This window comes from Nerophis lumbriciformis, linkage group LG10 (genome assembly GCF_033978685.3).
Source record: "Nerophis lumbriciformis linkage group LG10, RoL_Nlum_v2.1, whole genome shotgun sequence".
NCBI lineage: Eukaryota > Metazoa > Chordata > Actinopteri > Syngnathiformes > Syngnathidae > Nerophis > Nerophis lumbriciformis.
Window position 1 is genome coordinate 39,795,073 of NC_084557.2, and position 26,435 is coordinate 39,821,507.

Sequence of the window (26,435 nt, forward strand, 5' to 3'; positions counted from 1 at the left end):
AGGCTAATTTGTGTATACCAAATTTGATGGTATATAGTACAGTATAGGGATGTCCCGATCCGATATTTGGATCGGATCGGCTGCCGATATTTGCCAAAAATTGCGTATCGGCAAGGCATGGGAAAATGCCGATCCAGATCCAGTTTTAAAAAAAACTCCGGTCCGTGTTTTCCAACACACCGATTTAAATAATACATTCCACTTTTCTGCTGCTCCGTAATTTCCGTTCCGCATTTTCCAGCACACCTTCAACACAGGTCTGTGAATTTTCACGCAGTTGCTTTTAGCTGCTGGCATTACACGACAGGCTCTTCTCACTCTTTCCTGTGTCTCCCTCTCACAGACAGCAAGTGCACCTTCTTACACACGTCACATACTGTCACGTCATACGTCACATACTGTCACGTCATACGTCACATACGTATACGTCCTCCCCGAGCAGAGAGGTAGCAGCATGGCTAACGTTAGCTGTGATGCTAGCGCAGCCGTGCGAGCAACGCTCCCTATAAGGTGCTCGCCTGTGCAATTGCGCACTGTGTAAGCGTCCTCTGCGCATAGCAAATCTATGCCACGCACAAAATCAAATAAAAAAATAAGCGCATAACAATTTTCGACACACGGACACGACAGAGAAAACAGTTTTCGTCATCATTATTCAAATATTGTGACCTCTGTCGAGACGCTTATCTCCGTTCGGTGCCACACGTCCACACGTCCACACCATCAAAATGCCGAGGCAAAAATGTCCACATCAACACCGTATGAAAAAATTAGTGATTTTTTTAGTTGTGATTTCCTTCTCTGCATGAACGTTTAAAAGTAGCATATATTAATGCAGTATGAAGAAGAATGTTTTAATGTAGACATGCAAGCCTTGAAAGAACATTTTGAAAATCAAGACTACATTTCCTGCAAATGGGTGCATTTCTACCCTATATTTTAACTTTAGATGTATTCTCATATCAAACTCTTTTGGCTGTCTTTTTGACACTTACATCCGGCGCCCCCCTCCACACCCTGGATTATAAATAATGTAAATAATTCAATGTGATTATCTTGTGTGATGACCGTATTATGATGATAGTATAAATCTGATAGTATATATCTGTATCATGAATCAATTTAAGTGGACCCCGACTTAAACAAGTTGAAAAACTTATTGGGGTGTTACCATTTAGTGGTCAATTGTACGGAATATGTACTTCACTGTGTAACCTACTAATAAAAGTCTCAATCAATCAATCAAAACACATAGAATCATCATACTGCTGTGATTATATGCATCAAGTGTTCATTCAAGGCTAAGGCAAAATATCGAGATATATATTGTGTATCGCAATATGGCCTTAAAATATCGCAATATTAAAAAAAGGCCATATCGCCCAGCCCTAGTTCAATGATGCCATTTCTGTTTGTCATGTATAATTTTGTCTATTTTGTGTTTATCCTTGAATAAACAGGTCAGTTTCTTGTTACCAACCATTGTGTATTATTCAAACTCCCCTAATTCAGCTGGCTAGTTGTTATCAAGAGTACTAAAACCCTTTTCAACATGATTCTGACAACTAAATAGGCTAAATAACTTTAAACTTTAATACATGCTCGGATAGGCCGGTATCGGTCAGTATCGGTATCGGTCGGTATCGGATCGGAAATGCAAAAACAATATCGGTATCGGATCGGAAGTGCAAAAACCTGGATCGGGACATCCCTAGTACAGTATATACCATCAACCATCCGGGGACCATCTCATCAAACAGAAGCAAGCTCCCACTAATTCAGAGTTTAGTGTGTGTTCTATTTATTTTTACTGTATTTGTCTGCCACAGGTGAAAGGCTTTAAGTGAAACTTTTGTAGAATCCTCTCTAAGCCAAAGTCACACTTGATCAAAGGCAGTCAGTATGTAGATTTTAAGGTTGAAGGGACGATTTCCTTTCTTTAAAGCTGACTTTAGATTTCCTGGAATATGCACTTTTGGCTCTTCCACCCTCGCTCAGGACTTCAATGGGTCGTTGTTAGAAAGACGAGGATAAGATGCGGCAAAGTTAATTGGACGGGGGAATATCTTTTATGTGGCTTTTCCTGAATGTGCTTGGAAAATAGAGTGGGGGAAAAAATGGCAGGTTAGTTGTTAGGAATTTAACTACCGTATTTTCCGCACTATAAGGCGCACCTAAAAACCACAATTTTTCTCAAAAGCTGACAGTGCGCCTAATAACCCGGTGCGCTTTATTACGATTCATTTTCATAAAGTTTCGGTCTCGCAACTTCGGTAAACAGCCGCCATCTTTTTTCCCGGTAGAACAGGAAGCGCTTCTTCTTCTACGCAAGCAACCGCCAAGGAAAGCACCCGCCCCCATAGAACAGGAAGCGCTTCACCCGCCCCCATAGAACAGGAAGCGCTTCACCCGCCCCCAGAAGAAGAAGAAAAAACGCGCGGATATCACCGTACGTTTCATTTCCTGTTTACATCTGTAAAGACCACAAAATGGCTCCTACTAAACGATCCGGGTCATAAAAAGACGCAATCTCTCCATCCGCACACGGATTACTACCGTATTTCACAGCAACTGAACCGCACTGTGGAACGGGAGCACGTACGGTGAATATTCGCTCCACAGGGAATGAGAAGTCATCCTTCACTGTGGTTCTAGCTTGCCATGCTAACTTCCACTCATGGTGATATTCAAAAGGAAGACCTTGCCAAAAGAGACCTTTCCAGCCGGCGTCATCATAAAAGCTAACTCGAAGGGATGGATGGATGAAGAAAAGATGAGCGAGTGGTTAAGGGAAGTTTACGCGAAGAGGCCGGGTGGCTTTTTTCACACAGCTCCGAAGGCGAACACACCTTCACTAAGACGGGCAGACAGCCTCGGACGACATACGCCAACATCTGCCAGTGGATCGTAAATGCTTGGGCAGATATTTCGGTCACAACTGTGGTCCGAGCTTTCCGGAAGGCAGGATTCACAGAACAACAGCGACACTGACTCCCGATGACTTCTACGAGACGGAACCGGCCATTTTGGATCCCACGCTAGCGCAACTTTTCAATTCGGACACCGAAGACGAAGAATTCGAAGGATTTACGAATGAAGAATAACTTCAGAAGGTGAGCGCTATGTTTATTTTGTGTGTTGTGACATTAACGTTCGAGCAACATTACCGGTATGTTGCTATTGCTCTACACCATTTTGAATTTTACTATGTTTGTGATTGCACATTTGTACATTTTGGGACAGAGTTGTTAGAACGCTGGTTTTCAATATATTATTAAAGTTTGACTGAACTATCTGACTGTTTTTTTGACATTCACTTTAGCGCAGCGTTTTTTTGACATTCACTTTAGCGCAGCGTAGGCGCGGCTTTTAGTCCGGGGCGGCTTATTGGTGGACAAAATTATGAAATATGTAATTCATAGAAGGTGCGGCTAATAATCCGGTGCGCCTTATAGTGCGGAAAATACGGTAACCCTACTAAACTAAACAAAGTCAAATCAATATAACTATACTATACCTTTTATTTATATACCGTATTTTCCACACTATAAGGTGCACCGGATTATAACGCGCACCTTCAATTAATGGCATATTTTAAAACTTTGTTCATATATAAGGCGCACCGCATTATAAGGCGCATAGAATAGACGCTACAGTAGAGGCTGGGGTTACGTTATGCATCCATTAGATGGAGCTGCGCTAAAGGGAATGTCAACAAAACAGTCAGATAGGTCAGTCAAACATTATTAATAGATTACAAACCAGCGTTCTGACAACTCTGTTCACTCCCAAAATGAATAAACAGCTGTTTTATTATTTTCCCCGAGGTAAAGTCAGTGACGTGGTGTTTTGTTTATCTTTTAACAACAGCAAGGCATTACATGTAGTGCAACATTTATATCACATAGTGGAGGGGAACTTGATTCAATAAACACGTAAAAAACAGTGATACTGTTACGGTAAATCAAACGTTAGTGCAATCACAATATAGTAACACTCGAAGTAGTGCAGAGCAATAACAATATATCAATAACTCAATGTTGCTCAAACGTTAATGTCACACAACACAACACACAAAATAAACATGTAAAGCTCACTTTATGAAGTTATTCCTCATCCACGAATCCCTCGAATTCTTCTTCTTCAGTGTCCGAATTAAACAGTTGAGTGAATACAGCTTCCAACATGCCCGGCTCCGTCTCGTCGAAGTCATCATTAATCGAGTCAGTGTCGCTGCTGCTCTATTCCTGCGTGACTGATCGTCTTAAGTTTAAACTCTGCGTCGTAAGTGTGTCTCTTAATAGGAGCCATTTTGGGGTCTTTACATAAACAAACAAATGGTAATGAAACGGCACGCCTCGCGCAGTCATATATTCCAGCATGCACCGCGCGCTTCTTCTTCTTCTACGGGGGAAAATGAAGAAGGGGAAAAATTAAGTCGGCGGCTGCTTACCGTGGTTGCGATTGATTGATTGATTGAAACTTTTACCTGTTCGAGGCTCAATATTGGTCCATATATATGGCACACCAGATTATAAGGCGCACTGTCAGCTTTTGACAAAATTGAAGGATTTTAGGTGCACCTTATAGTGCGGAAAATACGATATATATATATATATATATGTATATGTATACATACTGTAGACATGTGTATGTATATATAATATATACTGTATATATGTGTATGTATACATGTGTATGTATATATGTGTTTATGTATATATGTATGTATGTATAAATTTGTGAATGTATTTATGTGTATGTATATATAAATGTGTATATATATATGTGTGTATGTGTATATGTGTATATGCATATGTATGTATGATATATGTATGTATATACAGTATGTATGCATATATGTATGTATGTATGTATGTATGTATTTACTGTATGTATGTATATATGTATTTATATATGTGGTATATATGTGTGTATGTACATACATACACATAATATATATACATATATATATATATACAAATATATATATATTTATTACTATATATTTATTTATTTATTTATGTGTGTGTGTGTGTGTGTGTGTGTGTATATATATATATATATATATATATATATATATATATATATATATATATATATATATATATATTTGTATGTGTGTGTATATGTATCTTCCAAGTGTGTGTGTGTATATGATTAGGGCTGCAACAACTAATCGATTAAAATCGATTATAAAAATAGTTGGCTTTTTTTTATAAACCTTTATTTATAAACTGCAACATTTACAAACAGCTGAGAAACAATAATCAAAATAAGTATGGTGCCAGTATGCTGTTTTTTTCCAATAAAATACTGAAAAGGATAGAAATGTAGCTGAGATAGGCTCCAGAGCCCCCCGCGACCCCGAAGGGAATAAGCGGTAGAAAATGGATGGATGGATAGAAATGTATTTTGTCTCTTTTATCCGATTATTAATCGATTAATCGAAGTAATAATCGACAGATTAATCGATTATCAAATTAGTTGTTAGTTGCAGCCCTTATATATATATATATATATATATATATATATATATATATGTCTTAATAAGGTTATCCAAAAAAATAGTGCTCGATACCGTAGTAGAGCGCAATATATATATACCGTATTTTCCGCACTATAAGGCGCACCGGATTATTAGCCGCACCTTCTATGAATTACATATTTCATAATTTTGTCCACCAATAAGCCGCCCCGGACTAAAAGCCGCGCCTACGCTGCGCTAAAGTGAATGTCAAAAAAACGCTGCGCTAAAGTGAATGTCAAAAAAACAGTCAGATAGTTCAGTCAAACTTTAATAATATATTGAAAACCAGCGTTCTAACAACTCTGTCCCAAAATGTACAAATGTGCAATCACAAACATAGTAAAATTCAAAATGGTGTAGAGCAATAGCAACATACCGGTAATGTTGCTCGAACGTTAATGTCACAACACACAAAATAAACATAGCGCTCACCTTCTGAAGTTATTCTTCATTCGTAAATCCTTCGAATTCTTCGTCTTCGGTGTCCGAATTGAAAAGTTGCGCTAGCGTGGGATCCAAAATGGCCGGTTCCGTCTCGTAGAAGTCATCGGGAGTCAGTGTCGCTGTTGTTCTGTGAATCCTGCCTTCCGGAAAGCTCGGACCACAGTTGTGACCGAAATATCTGCCCAAGCATTTACGATCCACTGGCAGATGTTGGCGTATGTCGTCCGAGGCTGTCTGCCCGTCTTAGTGAAGGTGTGTTCGCCTTCGGAGCTGTGTGAAAAAAGCCACCCGGCCTCTTCGCGTAAACTTCCCTTAACCACTCGCTCATCTTTTCTTCATCCATCCATCCCTTCGAGTTAGCTTTTATGATGACGCCGGCTGGAAAGGTCTCTTTTGGCAAGGTCTTCCTTTTGAATATCACCATGAGTGGAAGTTAGCATGGCAAGCTAGAACCACAGTGAAGGATGACTTCTCATTCCCTGTGGAGCGAATATTCACCGTACGTGCTCCCGTTCCACAGTGCGGTTCAGTTGCTGTGAAATACGGTAGTAATCCGTGTGCGGATGGAGAGATTGCGTCTTTTTATGACCCGGATCGTTTAGTAGGAGCCATTTTGTGGTCTTTACAGATGTAAACAGGAAATGAAACGTACGGTGATATCCGCGCGTTTTTTCTTCTTCTTCTGGGGGCGGGTGAAGCGCTTCCTGTTCTATGGGGGCGGGTGAAGCGCTTCCTGTTCTATGGGGGCGGGTGCTTTCCTTGGCGGTTGCTTGCGTAGAAGAAGAAGCGCTTCCTGTTCTACCGGGAAAAAAGATGGCGGCTGTTTACCGAAGTTGCGAGACCGAAACTTTATGAAAATGAATCGTAATAAAGCGCACCGGGTTATTAGGCGCACTGTCAGCTTTTGAGAAAAATTGTGGTTTTTAGGTGCGCCTTATAGTGCGGAAAATACGGTATATATATGTATGTATCCCCACACATATATATATATATATATATATATATATATATATATATATATATATATATATATATATATATATATATATATATATATATATATATATACACACACACATAGTCAAGGTTTCTGTGATTTATCCCTTATACAGTGCTCAATACCGGGGTAGAGTGGAATATACAGTTAGGTCCATAAATATTTGGACATTGACACAATTTTCAGTATTCCAGCTCTGTACAACACCACAATGGATTTGAAATAAAACTATCAAGATGTGCTTTAAGTGAAGACTTTGAGCTTTAATTTGAGGGTATTTACATCCAAATCAGGTGAACGGTGTAGGAATTACAACACATTTTATATGTGCCTTCCACTTTTTAAGGGACCAAAAGTATTTGGACAAACTAACATAATCATAAATCAAATTGTCACTTTTTAATACTTTGTTGCAAATCCTTTGCAGTCAATGACAGCCTGAAGTGTGGAACACATAGACATCACCAGACACTGGGTTTCGTTCCTGGTGATGCTCTACCGGGCCTCTGCTGCAGCTGTCTTCACTTCCTTCTTGTTCTTTGGGCATTTTCCCTTCAGTTTTGTCTTCAGCAAGTGAAAAACATGCTCAATGGGATTCAGGTCAGGTGATTGACTTGGCCATTGCAGAACATTCCACTTCTTTACCTTAAAAACTATTTGGTTGCTTTTGCAGTATGCTTCGGGTCATTGTCCATCTGCACTGTGAAGCACCGTCCAATGAGTTTTGAAGCATTTGGCTGAATATGAGCAGATAATATTGCCCCAAACACTTCAGAATTCATTCTGCTGATTTGGTCAGGTGTCACATCATCAATAAATATAAGAGATCCAGTTCCACTGGCAGCCATGCATGCCACTACCACCACCATGCTTCACTGATGAGGTGGTATGCTTTGGATCTTGAGCAGTTCCTTCCCTTCTCCATACTCTTCTCTTTCCATCATTCTGGTACAAGTTGATCTTGGTCTCATCTGTCCATAAGATGTTGTTCCAGAACTGCACAGGCTCTTTTAGATGTTTCTTGGCAAACTCTAATCTGGCCTTCCTGTTTTTGAGGCTCACCAATGGTTTACACCTTGTGATGAAACCTCTGTATTTCCTCTGGAGAAGTCTTCTCTTAATTGTTGACTTGGACACAGATACACCTACCTCCTGGAGACTTTTCTTCATCTGGCCAACTGTCGTGAAGGGCTTTTTCTTGACAAGGGAAAGGATTTGTCTGTCATCCACCACACTTGTTTTCCGTGGTCTTCCATGTCTGTTGGTGTTGCTGAGCTCAGCAGTGCGTTGTCTCTTTTTAAGAATGTACCAAACAGTTGGTTTGGCCACACCTAATGTTTTTGCTATCTCTCTGATGGCTTTGTTTTGATTTTACAGCATAATGATGGCTTGCTTCACTGATAGTGACAGCTCTTTGGACTTCATATTGAGAGATGACTTCCCCAGATTACAAATGAATATACCACACTTGAAGTGACATCTAGGCCTTTTATCTGCTCTTTGTAAATGAAATAAATGAAAAAAAACAAGGGAATAACACACACCTGGCCATGGAACAGCTGAGTAACCAATTGTCCAATTACTTTTGGTCCCTTAAAAAGTGGAAGGCACATATAAAATGTGTTGTAATTCCTACACCGTTCACCTGATTTGGATGTAAATACCCTCAAATTAAAGCTCAAAGTCTGCACTTAAAGCACATCTTGATTGTTTTATTTCAAATCCATTGTGGTGTTGTACAGAGCTGGAATACTGAAAATTGTGTCAAAGTCCAAATATTTATGGACCTAACTGTACGTGTTTCGCAGGTTTCCCTGCTCGTCAAGGGATTAAAATCACCCGAACGAGCAGGGAAAACAGCGAAACAGGCTTGTAGGGATGAATAAGCCTCTGTTTTTTCCTGACCTAACGTACACACACACACATATATATATATATATACATATATATATATACATATATATATATACATATATATATATACATATATATATATACATATATATATATGTATATATATATATATATATATGTATATATATATATATGTATATATGTATATATATATATATATATATGTATATATATATATATATATATGTATATATATATGTATATATATATATGTATATATATATGTATATATATATATGTATATATATGTATATATATATATATATATATATATATATATGTATATATGTATATATATATATATATATATATATATATATATATATATATATATATATATGTATATATACGTATATATATACGTATATATATATATACATATATATATATATACATATATATATATATATATATGTATTTGAAAACCGTAAAGAGAAACTCATTGTGGACCCATTTGACCTAAACAAGAGTCGATTGATTCCACCTTTCACCTTCCATTTGTTGTCATATTTATTTATAAAGGACTATAATGACCTCACATTATACTTTTTTTTTTTTTTTTACACGTTTTTATTCCAGATGTGTAGCGAAGCCTTGTTTATTTATATCCGTGGAATCAGAGCCGAGGATGTCGTTGTGGTGTCGTTGTGGTTTGTGCAGCCCTTTGAGACAATTGCGATGCAGGGCTATATAAGTAAACTTTAATTGATGGATTGATTGATTGATTGATTTTGCTGACCTCACCAAACTCGGAGTGGCATATCCGTAAATATTTTATTTTTTATTTTTTTAATGATGTCAAGAAAAGCAGCAAAACGTTAAAAGCGAACGTTTGAGCACCATTTCTGTGAAAAGTGCAGCAAACAAGTGAGGGAGATGATCGATGTGTCTCGCGGGACAAATATTTCCGTTGAAACATCATTAAAAGTCCTGTTTTTGCACACTAAGATACTGTAAAAGACCGTCTTAAAATGCTCACATTGTTCTTTAATGTCCTGCTTTGTCTCTCTTCGCAGAGAGCCGACCGAGAGCGTGGCGGCAAATTGCTTTTATGAATGACCTTTCCCGCACATCCAAGGTCAGGACATGCAGCAGACAATCCTGTCCTTTGCTGGCTTATCCTCAGTCTGAAGATTGTGTGGTTTTGCAGGTTCTCTCTGCTAGGATTCCATCTATTGTTGCTGCTGCCAATGCCTTCTTGAATTAATCATTGCTTATCAAGTGTCTGGTAAGTTCTTTTCTTTTTCCATTTTTTTTTTTTTTTTATAAAGTGTTTTTCTTTTGGTGTTGACAAAATAAAGTGAGCAGGCCACAGATGTGAAGGTCAAGTCAACTTCTTCTTGCTTTATTAGAAAGCAACTTATCTGCCTGGTGTTATCTCAGCATTCCTACCGCGCTAGCATGGCCAGGCAGCCGTGACAGGATATTGATGGGCTTATTTTTTTCTTACTTTCCACCATTTCCTAACCCCACTTATTTTTGGTAGAACTAGCGTTCCATGGCACATCTCCTTCTTGCTCACTGTCGTGTGTCCTCACCTCACGTCCGCCCACAGCGGTTGTGTTGATACTAATCGACCCAAGTAGAACAATTCCTGTGTCAATCTGAAATGGGCCTGTTATCAAATGCAAACTTAGTGGATTTTTGGTCTTTTGCTAACAACTAGCAAACTGTGTGGTTATATAAGATGGCTCCTAAATAAGGGTGCACGATTAATCGACATCCAGGTTTTAATTAGTGCGGTAATCTAACCGCTTTTTGTATTTTTTCCCCGCCGTCACCAGCGTTTGTGTGCTAGACATGTTTGCCAATCTGAATTGTCGAGCCTCGCGTCCTTTGCCTCCTGGCCATTAAAAAGCATATTTCGCTTTCAACAAGGAGAAAGAGGTCTCACTCTGTGCATTGCTTTTAGCATTTAGAGGGGAAAAAATATAACTACAAAGCCAAATGGGTCTTTGTGAGATTATTTCAGCTTCAAACCGGATGGGCAATATGAGCCCATCAACACGGACGAACGAGCGCAAACGCTGTAATCTGGCAAAAAAATAAATAGAAAAAGACAACCCAACCTAGTTTTTCCCCTTGGGAAAAAAAAGCATTTTAAGATGTTGATTATGTAATTTTTGCTTACAGAACGGAGTTTGTTTGTTTATGTATTTATTTTTTAGTTATTTACCTTCCAATTACAGTCCACTGATAAACAATTCTACAGTAATGAGAAGTAAAAGTTTATATCCTTTTACATGGTTACTTGCATTATTATTATATATTATGATTACATTACCGTATTTTCCGCACTATAAGGCGCACCTAAAAACCACAAATGTTCTCAAAAGCTGACAGTGCGCCTTATAACCCGGTGCGCTTTATTACGATTCATTTTCATAAAGTTTCGATCTCGCAACTTCGGTAAACAGCCGCCATCTTTTTTCCCGGTAGAACAGGAAGCGCTTCTTCTTCTACGCAAGCAACCGCCAAGGAAAGCATCCGCCCCCATAGAACAGGAAGCGCTTCTTCTTCTACCCGCCCCCGGAAGAAGAAGAAAAAACGCGCGGATATCACCGTACGTTTCATTTCCTGTTTACATCTGTAAAGACCACAAAATGGCTCCTACTAAGCGATCCGGTTCATAAAAAGACGCAATCTCTCCATCCGCACACGGATTACTACCGTATTTCACAGCAACTGAACCGCACTGTGGAACGGGAGCACGTACGGTGAATATTCGCACCACAGGGAATGAGAAGTCATCCTTCACTGTGGTTCTAGCTTGCCATGCTAACTTCCACCCATGGTGATATTCAAAAGGAAGACCTTGCCAAAAGAGACCTTTCCAGCCGGCGTCATCATAAAAGCTAACTCGAAGGGATGGATGGATGAAGAAAAGATGAGCGAGTGGTTAAGGGAAGTTTACGCGAAGAGGCCGGGTGGCTTTTTTCACACAGCTCCGAAGGCGAACACACCTTCACTAAGACGGGCAGACAGCCTCGGACGACATACGCCAACATTTGCCAGTGGATCGTAAATGCCTGGGCAGATATTTCGGTCACAACTGTGGTCCGAGCTTTCCGGAAGGCAGGATTCACAGAACAACAGCGACACTGACTCCCGATGACTTCTACGAGACGGAACCGGCCATTTTGGATACCACGCTTGCGCAACTTTTCAATTCGGACACCGAAGACGAAGAATTCGAAGGATTTACGAATGAAGAATAACTTCAGAAGGTGAGCGCTATGTTTATTTTGTGTGTTGTGACATTAACGTTCGAGCAACATTATGTTACTATTGCTCTACACCATTTTGAATTTTACTATGTTTGTGATTGCACATTTGCGTACATTTTGGGACAGAGTTGTTAGAACGCTGGTTTTCAATATATTATTAAAGTTTGACTGAACTATCTGACTGTTTTTTTGACATTCACTTTAGCGCAGCGTTTTTTTGACATTCACTTTAGCGCAGCGTAGGCGCGGCTTATAGTCCGGGGCGGCTTATTGGTGGACAAAATTATGAAATATGTAATTCATAGAAGGTGCGGCTAATAATCCGGTGCGCCTTATAGTGCGGAAAATACGGTACATTATGATCACTGTATAGTAAGGGTGTAACGGTACGTGTATTTGTATTGAACCGTTTCGGTACGGTGGGTTCGGTCCGGAACGGAGGTGCACCGAACGAGTTTCCACACGGACATATTAAGTAGCGCACCGCACGTTGTGTAAACAATGCACACAGAGGCACAACATACGGAATGCTAGCAATGACCGAGCTACTACAAAATGCAAAAAGCCAGAGCTGGAAGACTCTCCTGCCTCGTAAAGATCTCCCGTTTGGGAACATTTCGACTTCGCGGTGCGATACAACAATGGATAACATCGCTTCAACGATGATAAAGACGAACGTCGTGCAAACACCGCATTCAAGCATCCTCTCCTCGGCGAGTAAGGCAGGGCTAAAGCAATAACAAATGCCGTTGGTGTTTTTATAGCAGCATATTTAAGACCATATTGCATTAAAAACTAGATTTTGACCCACTTCTATGGTGGAAGAACAATGAGCCCATATGTCCTCTTACTGCCAAGTTAGCCAGGCACTACCTCACCATACCTGCTACCTCCGTGCCCAGTGAAAGGGTATTTTCCACAGCTGGAGACATTTTAACTGCAAGCAGGTCTGCTCTTTCTGCAGACAATGTGGTTAAGCTGATTTTTCTGGCAAAAAACATGAAAATTGAGTGAAAGTCACCGGGGTTAAGGCTGGGGGGGGGGGGAAGAAAAGTTAATCTGAGGCTGAGTTGACTTGAAACTGTTTAATGTTGCACTTTTTGTATGTAGAAGAAAAGTTTTGTCATTTTATTTAATCTGAGCAACAACTTGAAGCACTTTAATGTTGCACTTTATATGTGGAAATGTTGCACTTTATATGTAGAAATGTTTTGTTAAGAAACCAATTCTGAGTCTCATCTTATTTAGTTTTTATTTTATTTATGTTGACCACATTAACCCTGGCAATCGACCCTGTGTGTATATGTATGTTATTGTTATGCTTAGCATTCATGACTGCCTGCTGTTGCACTGATCAGCCTAGTGGTGGCTCACATCCATCACACACAGAGCTATTTAAAACAATGTTAAAAGGATAAAGCCATTGTTTACAAATTTTGGTAAATAAATAACCAGATATTGTATAATTTGTTGTTTTCTTACTGTACCGAAAATGAACCGAACCGTGACCTCTAAACAGAGGTACGTACCAAACCGACATTTTTGTGTACCGTTACACCCTTACTGTATAGTTGTTATCAGTTATTTATTCAGTTAAAGAGAATTATGTAGATAAAAGCTCTGAGTCTGTCTGCATGAAGCCAAATATTTTTTAAAGTAGATTATTGCATATTGTTTTATTGTGTGGCACCTTGAGACAATAATATGTTGATTGACAGTCTCAAAGTAACATGTCTTTTTTGCAGTTTTATGCATTCATATGTGTAAAATATAAAAATTGCCAATCAAATGGCAATTATGGAGATTTAAATCTCAATGTGGTTTTCTCCTCAGAATCGTGCAGCGTTACTGCTGAAGTGCTAAATGTCAATGTGATTTGCAAAACACTAAAATGCTAAAGCTAGTGCCTAGCAAATACGGAGTATGTTAGGTCCCGACAACTGTTTACATTTTGGGAGAATCGCCCAAAAATGTCAATGCTAAAAATATTATTGGTTTTGCAGGCAGGCAAATATTAATGATAATTGTCATGATCCTAATTGGCTTTGTTAGTTATTTTCCTCTTTTTTCTATCATTTCCTGTCCAGGTGCTTCTACTTTCTAGTTTTAGTGTTAGGGTTGCTGCTTAGTTCCTCTAAGGTTTGTTACACATTTTCTGTTCTGTTTCCCTCCAGCGCACCTGTTTTTCAATTGGTAATTAGGCCTAGTTCCTCTTTGGTTTGCCTGTTAGGCGCTGGATTATTGTAGAGGGTCACTATTTGCCTCGATGCTGCTACGTACTGCTGTTTGCTACCTTTAGGTATTTTTCCCAGTTTAATTAAACCCTTTAACCTGCATGTCGCCATCTATCTCTGCATCCTGGGGTCACGAAAAGCTAGAAAACGGTGCAAATGTTGTCATCTATAACTAGGATTGGACGATAAAATAATAAAGATATGTATTGTGAAATACATTTTACCCGATTGGAATACGAGGCAGTTTTGATATAATTATTTGTCCATGTTTTGTCAGATTTAAGAGTGGGTTGCTAAAGACATTAGCATCCAAAACAACACTAGCATGCACAGCACATATCAACTCATATTAAAATAAATTCTTGTGTTATGATTTGTTCCCCCATATAGCTCAGCTCTATTTATAACACAAAGCTGAGATACAGGCTTGAATGTATATTAAACTTCTGCAGTAAAAATAATTGAACTGATATTTAAACTACTCCTGACCAAACTCCTGTCTTTTAATGGCACAAACTAAAAATAAAATCTAACAAAACTGGTAGAAAGTGAGGGGATCGAGTGACGTAAATTGTCGAAAACTTGGATTGTTGTTGTAATAATAATAATAGTGCTGTGAAACGTTTTTAATCAGATTAATCACACTTTTAATTAATCGCAATTAATCGCAGTTATTTACTTGCGTGCATAATTTAATGATACATTTGAAAAAGACCCCGGTATTTTTACATGAATGCAATTATATTGTCAAAATTTCATACAGAATTTTTTCTTTTTTTTTCTTGAATGCATGTCATGTATTTGTTTAAAACCTGTTTTATCTAAAGTCCAATCAGGGTGTATCTTGAATTGAAATCTACCAACAAGCACTCCGGTCGCCGTCTCCTCTGTCATCTTGACTGACGTATGCATTGACCTGATCAGTGACAAGATAACAAACTTTCAGGTAACCATCCGCAGGTTAATGTAAAGGAGCATCAAAATAAATTGCGCAATGAGTCTGCGTTTTGTACATGATTAATGCGATAATGTTTTGTGATTAATCACATGAGCTATTACGGAAACTTTAACAGCCCTCAATAATGTTTTGTCACCTATAACACAAGAGTGTTTCCCTGTTTTTTTTAATGTCACAAACAACTAAACTAAGCCGCCTGTAAGTGCTTTGGGAGGTAAGGCTGAGATGCAGGCTGCTTTATTTTGAAGGGAAACTTCCGACTTCCTGCAACAAATTTGTTCCTACTCCCGGAAGCAAACGCAAGTGTGTCTCAAACCGTGGCAGACTTGGTAACAGACAACGAAGACAACTATTTTTAGACAAGTGAGGATTCACAACCTCATCTTTTTGAAGCTGAATATACTGAGGATGAACTGCTGCTTATAGAAGCCAGCATGAAGAAGAGGCTGAAACGTTGGAGCAGACGGGAGCCAAGAGACTGCGACATACTCACACTGCAAATCTGGAATTTTTCAGCCAAGCTATGCCGAATTAATGGAGTGCTTACCCAAATTAGCAAAACGTCCCCGGCCAGCTTGACCAAACGGACTACTGTCCATCGAATGAGTCACTATACTATTGATCATGATACATGCAGAACATCACCGTACACTACAGTACATACACTGTCTGGCTAGCTGTGTACAAACAAAACATGAAATAATGCTTTACAGATTCTGTAATATGATTGTTCATGTTTTTCACTCAGTACAAGTTGGTGTTCTATCACAGTGTTGTGCATTACAAATTCAAACGCGTTTCGTGTTGTTGTAGAAGCTAGCTTATCTTCTGATATTCTTTTTTAAAAAAGCCCTTTGATAGATTTATGTGTGCTAGTTCTAGCTATTAGGCTGTTGTAGTTTTTATTTTATTTTACTTTTTATTTTACTCGTTGGGGGCAGCTATTTGTTGTTCGAGCTTTGTTTTTGTTTTTTTAAATGCACTGTAGCACTTTGAGATTGTTTGTTCAATGTAAAGTGCTTTTACAAATACAATATATTATTATTATTATTATTATTATTTCTCACTGTTGTTAGCTTTTACAGCTAATACCATAGCATGTTGATGTGTTAGTACACTAGAAAAAGAGTTCCTCAGTGTTTACTCTTACAATAACAATGTTGCTGCAGTGTGGTCATTATACAGGTTACAGAACATAAATGAAGTATGGTTGACAGTTTTTGAATGCATTTTTAGAGTGATTTAGAGGTAGAATTGATTGCTCCCATTAGCTGCAGTGCTAGCCACCTAGAACGAGGCAATTTTTATATGTTAAAATGCAAAAAAAACCAACTAAAACCTATCTCATGATTGTGAACGATAGGCAAAATTCCCCCCAAAAAGTGCAGTCCCCCTTTAATTTCAAAATCTACTTGATTTACAGCAAAAGTTGAATTTACTGTAAGTTAATAAGTTAATGCTCTGATAAAATAACAAAGGATGCAAAACCTACCGGGGGTTGGGACAAACTATTGATCCTGCACTCTTGGAACACAATGGCTGTTTTATATGTAAATGATTAGTGAATCTGCATTTATTTTGAAGCCTTTCTAGAAAATAGATGTTTCATTCGTGGGTCCTCAATGAAAAAAATGAAAACCGAGCAGGAGGAAAGCAGAAATATGTTTGTGTGTGTGTGTGTGTGTGTGTGTGTGTGTGTGTGTGTGTGTGTGTGTGTGTGTGTGTGTGTGTGTGTGTGTGTGTGTGTGTGTGTGTGTGTGTGTGTGGCTGTTAACATAAGCGAGTGGCTGTCATGCATTTTGTTAGCATCGACACTTTTCTTTGGACAGCCCCGCCGAGAGGGATTGCTTGTCGCGAGGAGGAGATAGTTGTCAGGGTTGTGTTTGTTTGCCCTGAGGATGAAGACTGCCTGCATCTTTCATTCCTTAAAAGATGCAGGGAGGTAAAGTGTGGGTGGGGGGGTGGGGAGGTGGATGGGTGCGTGTAGCAATTTCTGCAGCAGGCGGCTTCCAGTGGATCGGAGCGTCCATGTGGAGGGGAAAAAGGCACATTTTATCAAAGCTTCACTTCAGAGAGCACTTGGCCACAAGTCATTTTTACAGCGAGCACATGGATAGCCAGGAGGGGGCGGGGTCACACACAAGAGGTCACGGCAAGTATTCAGGAGAACATGCACTCCATCAACACCTGTTTTTTTATTTGAATTTTATTGGCAAGAACGTTGCTGCTTACTCCTGTCTCTCCAGCCTGAAGTGAGACACTGTAGAGTAGTCAATGTGCAGCTCGTATAGCAGGATAGATTTACTGTCAACTAGAGGAGGGGGAAATAATAATAATAATTTTTAGATGCATCGCCATTCGGACATAGAGGATTATAGAATTAATTAGTAAACGTCAATAATCAATAATCGATTTATTTATTGTAAATAAAGGGCACTCATAGTCCAGTTTTTAACACATTTTCATGAATTTGGGAATTAATTTAACTGTTTCTTATAGAGATGTCCGATAATGGCTTTTTTGCCGATATCCGATATTCCGTTATTGTCAAACTCTTAATTACCGATTCCGATATCAACCGATACCGATAAATACAGTCGTGGAATTAACACATTATTATGCCTAATTTTGTTGTGATGTCCCGCTGGATGCATTAAACAATATAACAAGGTTTTCCAAAATAAATCAACTCAAGTTATGGAACAAAATGCCAACATGGCACTGCCATATTTATTATTGAAGTCACAAAGTGCATTATTTTTTTAAACATGCTTCAAAACAGCAGCTTGGAATTTGGGACATGCTCTCCCTGAAAGAGCATGAAGAGGTTGAGGTGGGCGGGGTTGGGGGAGGGGTAGCGGGGGGGTATATTGTAGCGTCCCGGAAGAGTTAGTGCTGCAAGGGGTTCGGGGTATTTGTTCTGTTGTGCTTATGTTGTGTTGCGGTGCGGATGTTCTCCCGAAATGTTTGTCATTCTTGTTTGGTGTGGGCTCACAGTGTGGGGCATATTTGTAACAGTGTTAAGTTGTTTATACGGCCACCCTCAGTGTGACCTGTACGGCTATTGACCAAGTATGCATGGCATTCTCTTGTGTGTGTGAAAAGCCATAGATATTATGTGACTGGGCCGGCACGCAAAGGCAGTGCCTTTAAGGTTTATTGGCGCTCTGAACTTCTCCCTACGTTCGCGATTAGGAGTGACAAATTGTTTGGTAAACGTATAGCATGTTCTATATGTTATAGTTATTTGAATGGCTCTTACCATAATATGTTACGTTAACATACCAGGCACGTTCTCAGTTGGTTATTTACAGTGTTGGGTTAGTTACTGAAAACCAGTAACTAGTTACAGTTACTAGTTACTTTATTTCAAAAGTAACTCAGTTACTAACTCAGTTACTTACACCAAAAAGTAATGTGTTACTGTGAAAAGTAACTATTTAGTTACTTCTTTTTTTTTCCCCTTTTTTTTTTAAGGCTCCCATTAATGCCCTTTTAGCCTTCATTTCAGTACTGTTATTGCACTGGAGAAAAATACAATCTGTTGATCAACTTGACATACATTTGCATCACTGAACTCAGAAAGCAATGTGGTCTACATACAACACACCAAGACAAAGATATGTTTCATGGGCCAATTTATTTCAGGCCAGAACAAATTGACAAAACTATTTTAAATAGCTGCAACATAATGGTACTTTAACTTTTACTTTAAGTAGATAGGATCTTTGATCCAAGACACAACTTACATTTAACTAAAATGTTATTTTCTTTGTGCTCGACAAAAGAAAAGTATTGAGAATGTCTCCATGTTAAGAAACTCGACATCTGGCTTCACCATGATGTCTTGTTAGTTGTTATGAGAGTAGCGCATGTGTGTGTGTGTGGCCCTTTAAGATATGACAGCATGTGAAGTGAGTGACGTCAGTGAGTGAGTGGGCGAGAGAGGTGAGGGACCGGCGACAGTGAGTGCGTGCAGGTGCTCTAGCTTGGTGGATGACTGCGTCCAATAAAGTCACAAAGTTGCAACAAACCGCCGGCCTCGTCATTCACCCTCAGCTGTAAAGACCCACTTCCGGGTAAAGTGAAGGTTGTTAGCCCCGAAATACATAGGCCCTGGAGGAACGTCTCCCCTGCGCCACTCAACTATGGTCTGGGAGCCCCTCCGCCCGCCACCCACACAAAGCACGCCTCTTCTCTGCACGCCTCTTCTTTTCCTTGTGACACACAAAGAAGACACCGCAGCGCTGCTATAAAACACACTCAGATCTTCTGTTTCTAGCCGACACTACATAAAAAATAACGTAAAATAACGCAGTAACGCATCATGTAGTAACGGTAACTGAGTTACTGAATATAAAAAGTAACGCGTTAGATTACTAGTTACCGCCGAAACTAACGGCGTTACAGTAACGCGCTACTTTGTAACGCGTTAGTCCCAACACTGGTTATTTATGCGTCATATAACGTACACTTATTCAGCCTGTTGTTCACTATTCTTTATTTATTTTACATTGCCTTTCAAATGTCTATTCTTGGTGTTGGGTTTTATCAAATACATTTCCCCCAAAAAATGCGACTTATACTCCAGTGCGACTTATATATGTTTTTTTCCTTCTTTATTATGCATTTTCGGCCGGTGCAACTTATACTCCGGAGCGATTTATACTCCGAAAAATACGGTGACAATAATTTTGATGGTCGATTAGTCAACGATTATCCTAACGATTAGTCGACCAATCAGACAATAAAGCGTACACATATTTAATGGCTCTAATCGACTGCTAAACGCAGCTTAAGTCATTTTAGACATGTTCTTGCGAACGACAAAGATGGCTAATTCATTCATAAATATTTATTCATACCGTAACTGTGCTGCTCATTCTGCTGTTACACAAATTAAAATGACTAATAAAATGTTGTCCATTTAAAAGAAAGGAAAGGCAAAGTGCTAAAAAAACAATTGCCCTTGTTTATGTATTTAAAAACAGTTGAAATAGCAGCAATGAAAACAAACAACAAAACACAAAATCTAACTTCCTCAAAAAAGCTGCACACTGATATATTGATTATTGGTTAACTATTGGCAGTTTTGGCACTCTAATAGACTCAATGTGTACAATTATATATTTGATTAATTATTCCTTTCTCTTAAATGGACAACATTTTAATAATCATTTACATTTTTGTACTAGCTGAATGAGCAGCAAAGTTACAGTATAAATAAATATTTATGAAGGCATGAGTCATCTTTGTTGTTAGTAAGCACATGCCTAAAATAACTTAAGCTGCATTTAAAAGGTCAATTGGAAAAAATGACGCTTCATTATCTGATTAGTCGACTAATCGTGAAGATAATTGTTGAGTAATCGATTCTCAAAATAATCGTTGGTTGCCGCCCAAGTCCAATAATGGCTTAATAGCGGAAAATCGTCCGCTAAAGTTGGCACAAAATTAAGTTTTCTTGTCAAAAAGTTGTAGTGAAACTGAGCAAACAAAGTTCATCCTTCCTGACAGCTTTTAATCTGCTTTAGCCCAGTCACTCTGTTTTTATTCTATGTGTTTATTTATTGATATATACATTTCTGTCTTTCAAAATTCCAGCTTCATTTGACAGCCCCACCCTATTTTTTTATCTGGTTTCTCCCCGCCTTATCCCCTCAGAGCCCATCTGTCTGAACTTGGTCCATTTCCATTGCTGACCTCATAAAGACAAACGTAAGAGGATTCGTCTCTCGGTTGTGTCAAACCAAATCATCCTGCCGCTGCCTATAGGATAAAGAGCTTAGATATTAAACATATTAGGCTTTACTAAAAAAAAAAAAAAGACTATATGCGATGTCCACCCTGTGACTGTAAGCTTTTTCCTGATTAATGCTTTCCCTCTTCGGTGTCATTGTGGGAAATACGTCATGCGTCTTTGTCGCCTGTCAGAGCATTTTGTATTCATAGTCGGGTGTAGCATCATGGTCATTGTTGTTTTTGTTTCCTGACAAGTTACATTGAAGATGTGCGCAGAGAAGGAAGGAAGCTTTTAGCTTTTGCAGTGATTAGAGAAAAGGAAAACAGAAAGTTGAGTTGAGTTGAGTTTGAGTTTATTTGGAACATGCATGCATACAACATGATACATCACAATTTCCAGTTTCTCTATTCAACATGTTCGAAAAGGAGTAGGAAAAGCAGAGCTTATTTAATACCCCCTACCCCTTTTCTTTCACATAACAGTTGCTAAAACGTTTGTTCACTTCCTGTTCTCAATTTATTCACAATATACTCCATAAGTAATGACAATAAAAATAAATAAATAATACTCGGTGAAGTAAGTTACATTTCATATGGTGAGATGAGTAAGATTATCTTGAAAATTAATGGATAGAATGTTTATAATGGTTCTTCTTCTTTGTACTTTATAAACACTTTAAGTTTGAAGAGTTTCTTGAAGTGGATCATATTAGTACATTGTTTGATTTCTGTGCTTAATCCATTTCATAATTTAATTCCCACATACTGATATACTGAAGGTCTTAAGTGTTGTATGTGCGTACAAATGTTTTAAATTATATTTTTCTCTAAGATTATATTTCTCCTCTTTTTTTTTGAGAAGAATTGATGTGTATTCTTGGGTAGCAGATTATAGTTGGCTTTGTGTGTAATTTTAGCTGTTTGCAAATTCACTATGTCGTGGAATTTCAGTATTTTTGATTCAATAAATAAAGGGTTTGTATGTTCTCTATATCCAACATTATGTATTATTCTAACTGATCTTTTTTGTAACACCGTTAATGAATAAAGTGTACTTTTTGTAGTTATTTCTCCATATTTCTATACAATAACTCAGATATGGTAACACTAGCTAGCAGTAGAGAATATGAAGTGATTTTTGGTCTAGAACATGTTTTGCTTTATTCATTATTGACGTGTTTCTTGCTACTTTATGTTGTATATTTTTTACATGAGATTTCCAGTTCAATTTATCATCAATCATTTTACCTAGACATTTGGTTTCATTTACTCTTTCAATTTCTATTCCGTCTATTTGTATTTGTGTTTGAATTTCTTTTCTACTGTTACCAAATAGCATTAGTGTAACACAAAAAAAAGTAATTGATTAAAAAAAAAAGTAAAATAAAATAAAATACAAGGTTTAAATGAGTAAAAATTATGAAAATATTGAATTAATAAAAATAAATGCATAATTAATTATGTCGTCAATAGTCTTGGCCAAGACGCATGTCCATGTTAAGGACTAAAAATAAGTCATATGTATATTTAAAGGGGACCTAGGATGATTTTTATCTGCATTTAAAACACTTTCTTGTGGTCTCGATCAGGGGTCTTCAATGTTTTCTTGGCCGAGGACCCCCAAACTGATGGAGAGACGTAGTGGGGACCCCCAACCTGTATAAAATTATGTTTTAAATTCTAAAGGCATCTTTAGCTTTAACGTGCTACACTGAAATATTCAAATGATACAGTATAGCGCAACTAATTGCTAGCAGGCAACTTGTGCGCTAATTGCTAGCTATCTTAAATGCTAACATGAATCGAATAATATAATTAATTATGACAAAGTTGATGGATTGGCATCACGGATCTCTCCTGCCACATCGCATCAGATGCTAACGAGCTATGTTAAAAAGCGAGGTGGCGATGCATGTGACGGAAAATCTATTTGTGACGATCCAATTGTATCCGTTTGGGGAAAAACTGATGACATCAAACTGCACCAGTCTTTGTTGTCCCTTTTTGTTTTCCTTATAGTCATGATGATCCTTAAAGGGGAACTGCACTTTTTGGGGGGAATTTTGTCTATCGCTCACAATCATTATGAGAGACAAGAAGACAAAAAGTTTTTTGGGTTTTTTTGCATTCTAAAATATAATAATCGACTAGTTTTAGTTGGCTAGCAATGCAGCTAATGGGAGCAATCAATTCTACCTCTAAATCACTTTAAAAATGCATTCAAAAACCATCAAGAATACTTAATTTATGTTCTGTAACCTGTATAATAACCAAACTGTAGCAACATTGTTATTGTAAGAGTGTACTAACACATTGGTGTGCTGCGGTATTAGCCATAAAAGCTAACTACGGCAAGAGATAAGCTAGCTTCTACATCAGCACAAAACATGTTTTGAGTTTGTAATACACAACACTGTGATAGAACACCAATCTGTACTGAGTGAAAAACATGAACAATTAGGGCTGGGCGATATGGCCTTTTTTTAATATCTCAATATTTTTAGGCCATGTCACAATGCACGATATATATCGCAATATTTTGCCTTAGCCTTGAATGAACACTTGATGCATATAATCACAGCAGTATGATGATTTTATGCGTCTACATTAAAATGTTCTTGTTCATACTGCATTAATATATGCTCATTTTAAACTTTCATGCAGAGAGGGAAATCACAACTAAGTCAATTGACCAAAACTGTATTTATTAAACAGTTATTAAGCAGTGGCACAAACATTCTTGTAATTTCAAAACAGAAAGTGCAAGATTGTCAGAGACATTTTAAAACAAGCTATTAGTGCACTTTTGTGCATGATGTCACTAAGATGACAAATCAAAACACTAGATTAAAGTGCACTTTTTGTACAGAAGACCACTACAATAGTTTAAAACAAATAAAGTGCACTTTTGTGCATAATGTCACACAATATATTTCAATAAGTGTCAAATAAAAATGAGCTGTATAATAGGAAATCAAATTGTGTACGTCCTTCGCTATGTGTTAGGTTCCGGCGGACGTTATCTCCTTATGTCGTGGACTATTTTTTTCATACGGCGTTGATGTGGAAATGGTTGCCTCATCATTTTGTTGGTGTGGCACCGAACGGAGATGTTGACATGCGGAAAAGCACTCTTCATTCTCTAGCAGGGGACTTTTCAAATGATGCTACATATTAGCAGTAATGCTACTTTTTGTAGCAACGCTTTTGCCCCACACTTGACATATACGGTTGTCTGTTCGACATATTCCCACTTGAAGCCAAACCACCGGCAGACGATGGACCCCCTGCTGTTTTCCTTGGGAATTAATTCTTCCTTCATTTGTTACCAGATTCACACCTTCTTTCTCTCGTATTACCACCAGCACCACAGCTAACGTTACCCATGCCGCTACCTCTCTGCTCCGCGTGACGTGTGTAAGAAGGTGCGCTTGTTTAAGTCTCTGTGAGAAGGAGAGACTAGAAAGAGGGAGAAGAGTCTGTAGTGTAATGCCCGCAGCTAAAAGCAACTGCGTGAGAAGGTATACTCTAATATCTCGATATAGTCATTGTCTATATCGCACAGAGACAAACCCGCGATATATCGATATATCACCCAGCCCTATGAACAATCATATTACAGTATCTGTAAAGTATTATTTTATGTTTTGTTTGCACACAGCTAGCCAGACAGTGTATGTACTGTAGTTGTAATAACACACATGACGTGCTGTGTGTATCATGATCAATATTAAAGTGACTCACGATGCGATTACGATTCAGAAGCTATGATTCGATTAAAAATCGATTATTGTTGCATCTTTAATTTATGTATATTGATGCAGTTTTAACATTTCATTTCGTTTCACTAAATAAACGTAATAAAAAACAATTTATTTGTAATCAGAAACAGTTCAATTAATTCCCACATTTATTAAATTAATGAAAATGTGTGCAAAACTGGAACATGAGAGCCCTAAAATAAAGGAGCTGGTCAGATCTCTCGGTGAGGTGGCTCACTGCAGTCAGCCAATTTTTAGAACTGTCTGCATTACCGGTACTTTATTTACAGTAAATAAATTGATTATTGACGTTTACTAACCAATTCCATAATCATCCATGTCCGAATGGCGATGCATCTAAAAATCGATTATTTCCCCCACTTCTAGTTTTCTTGTCTCTCATAATGATTGTGAACGATAGGCAAAATTCCCTTTTAACATTTTTTCCTGTCCTACGTTCAACATTTTGCAGTTGGCGCTCCGCATTATACACAACAACACAGACCCGACCTTCAAACGCATTTGAGACGTTCTTGCTGCCGATTTTTTTAATTTTTTTTTATTGTTTGTTGTTTGTGTCTTGTGTGTCGATGCAACGATGAAATGAAAAAAGGCCAGACTGCATGGTAATCCCTTACAACCAACCACGCAATCCCTGATTTGTGATGTCGGGCATGCCGCATTGTAAACACATCCAGACAAGGTCATCGCCCTTGAGAGCTGTCGGAGGGAAAGGCAAATGGTGCAAAATGCCTGAGCAATCTTGGATAAATTGAATAAGAGGCCAGGACTAATACATGCCGCCCCGAATCCCTACTACCCCGTTCAGGCTGCACATGTGCATAATCCCGCCAACAAGTTATTGAATTTAGTTGTAAACAATTTATCTTCGCTGTGACCCTCGGCTGAACTCCGCTGCAGAGAGATGGCCTCTTCAGCCACAAAGTGCGTGGCGTGGATTATTTTTCAGTAGCTGTGTGGTAACACTTTGATCTGATGTCTGTACGTTCTCTCGGCGTGTTTGAGGATGAAAACAAACCCTCCTTTGGCGTGGACCCCAACTGGTTGTGTTTTCTTCACTGCTTTACTTCTCGTTTGCACTTTAATTTGAAACAACCTTCCCTCAGCATCCAGTAATCAGTGTTATTTATTGTGATAGAGATTAACTCCAGCCTGATCCACGCCCTCCCACCAACACTGGAGAGATTGTAAACATGCCTCCATGTCTCTATTAAGTGCTTCCTAATGAAACTTCAGCTTGTAAGTTGATGAGTAGAGGAGACTCATCTGGCATGCCTCAGCGGAATTACTCCTTTTGTTTTGTTTTTTCTGCCTCTATAGCCGGCGACAGTCTTTGCTGCAGGCAACGTGATTACAGGCATTTTTGTCTGGTGCTTTCCAGCAAAAACAACTTCAAATATCTGGAAACGTGAACTAATGATGACATTTTTTATGCTAAGAAACCTGACAACTTTCGAGGGCGGTGGTATTAAAAGACTCAGGATTGCAAGAATTTAGATTCCAAAGGGTAATTTGACATTTGTTGTACAATAACACCTTGGTTGATTTCAAAGTGGGGAAAAACCAACATATTATTATTATAAGATAATGATAACAAACTGAAAAAA

General features: G+C 38.4%; 1 protein-coding gene across 6 annotated transcripts in view; it reads left to right on the top strand.

Moving 5' to 3' along the window:
• plxnb2b (plexin b2b) overlaps positions 1–26,435 on the top strand; it is a 523,354-nt gene that overhangs the window by 254,862 nt on the left and 242,057 nt on the right. For 5 of the 6 annotated variants that reach the window (XM_061969610.2, XM_061969611.2, XM_061969612.2 and 2 more), the window contains 2 exons: positions 9,902–9,963; positions 10,036–10,113. The exons of the other annotated variant lie outside the window; for it this stretch is intronic. The gene's annotated coding sequence lies outside the window, so the exon portion shown is untranslated. The remainder of the gene's footprint in view (positions 1–9,901; positions 9,964–10,035; positions 10,114–26,435) is intronic. 6 annotated transcript variants of the gene reach the window in all.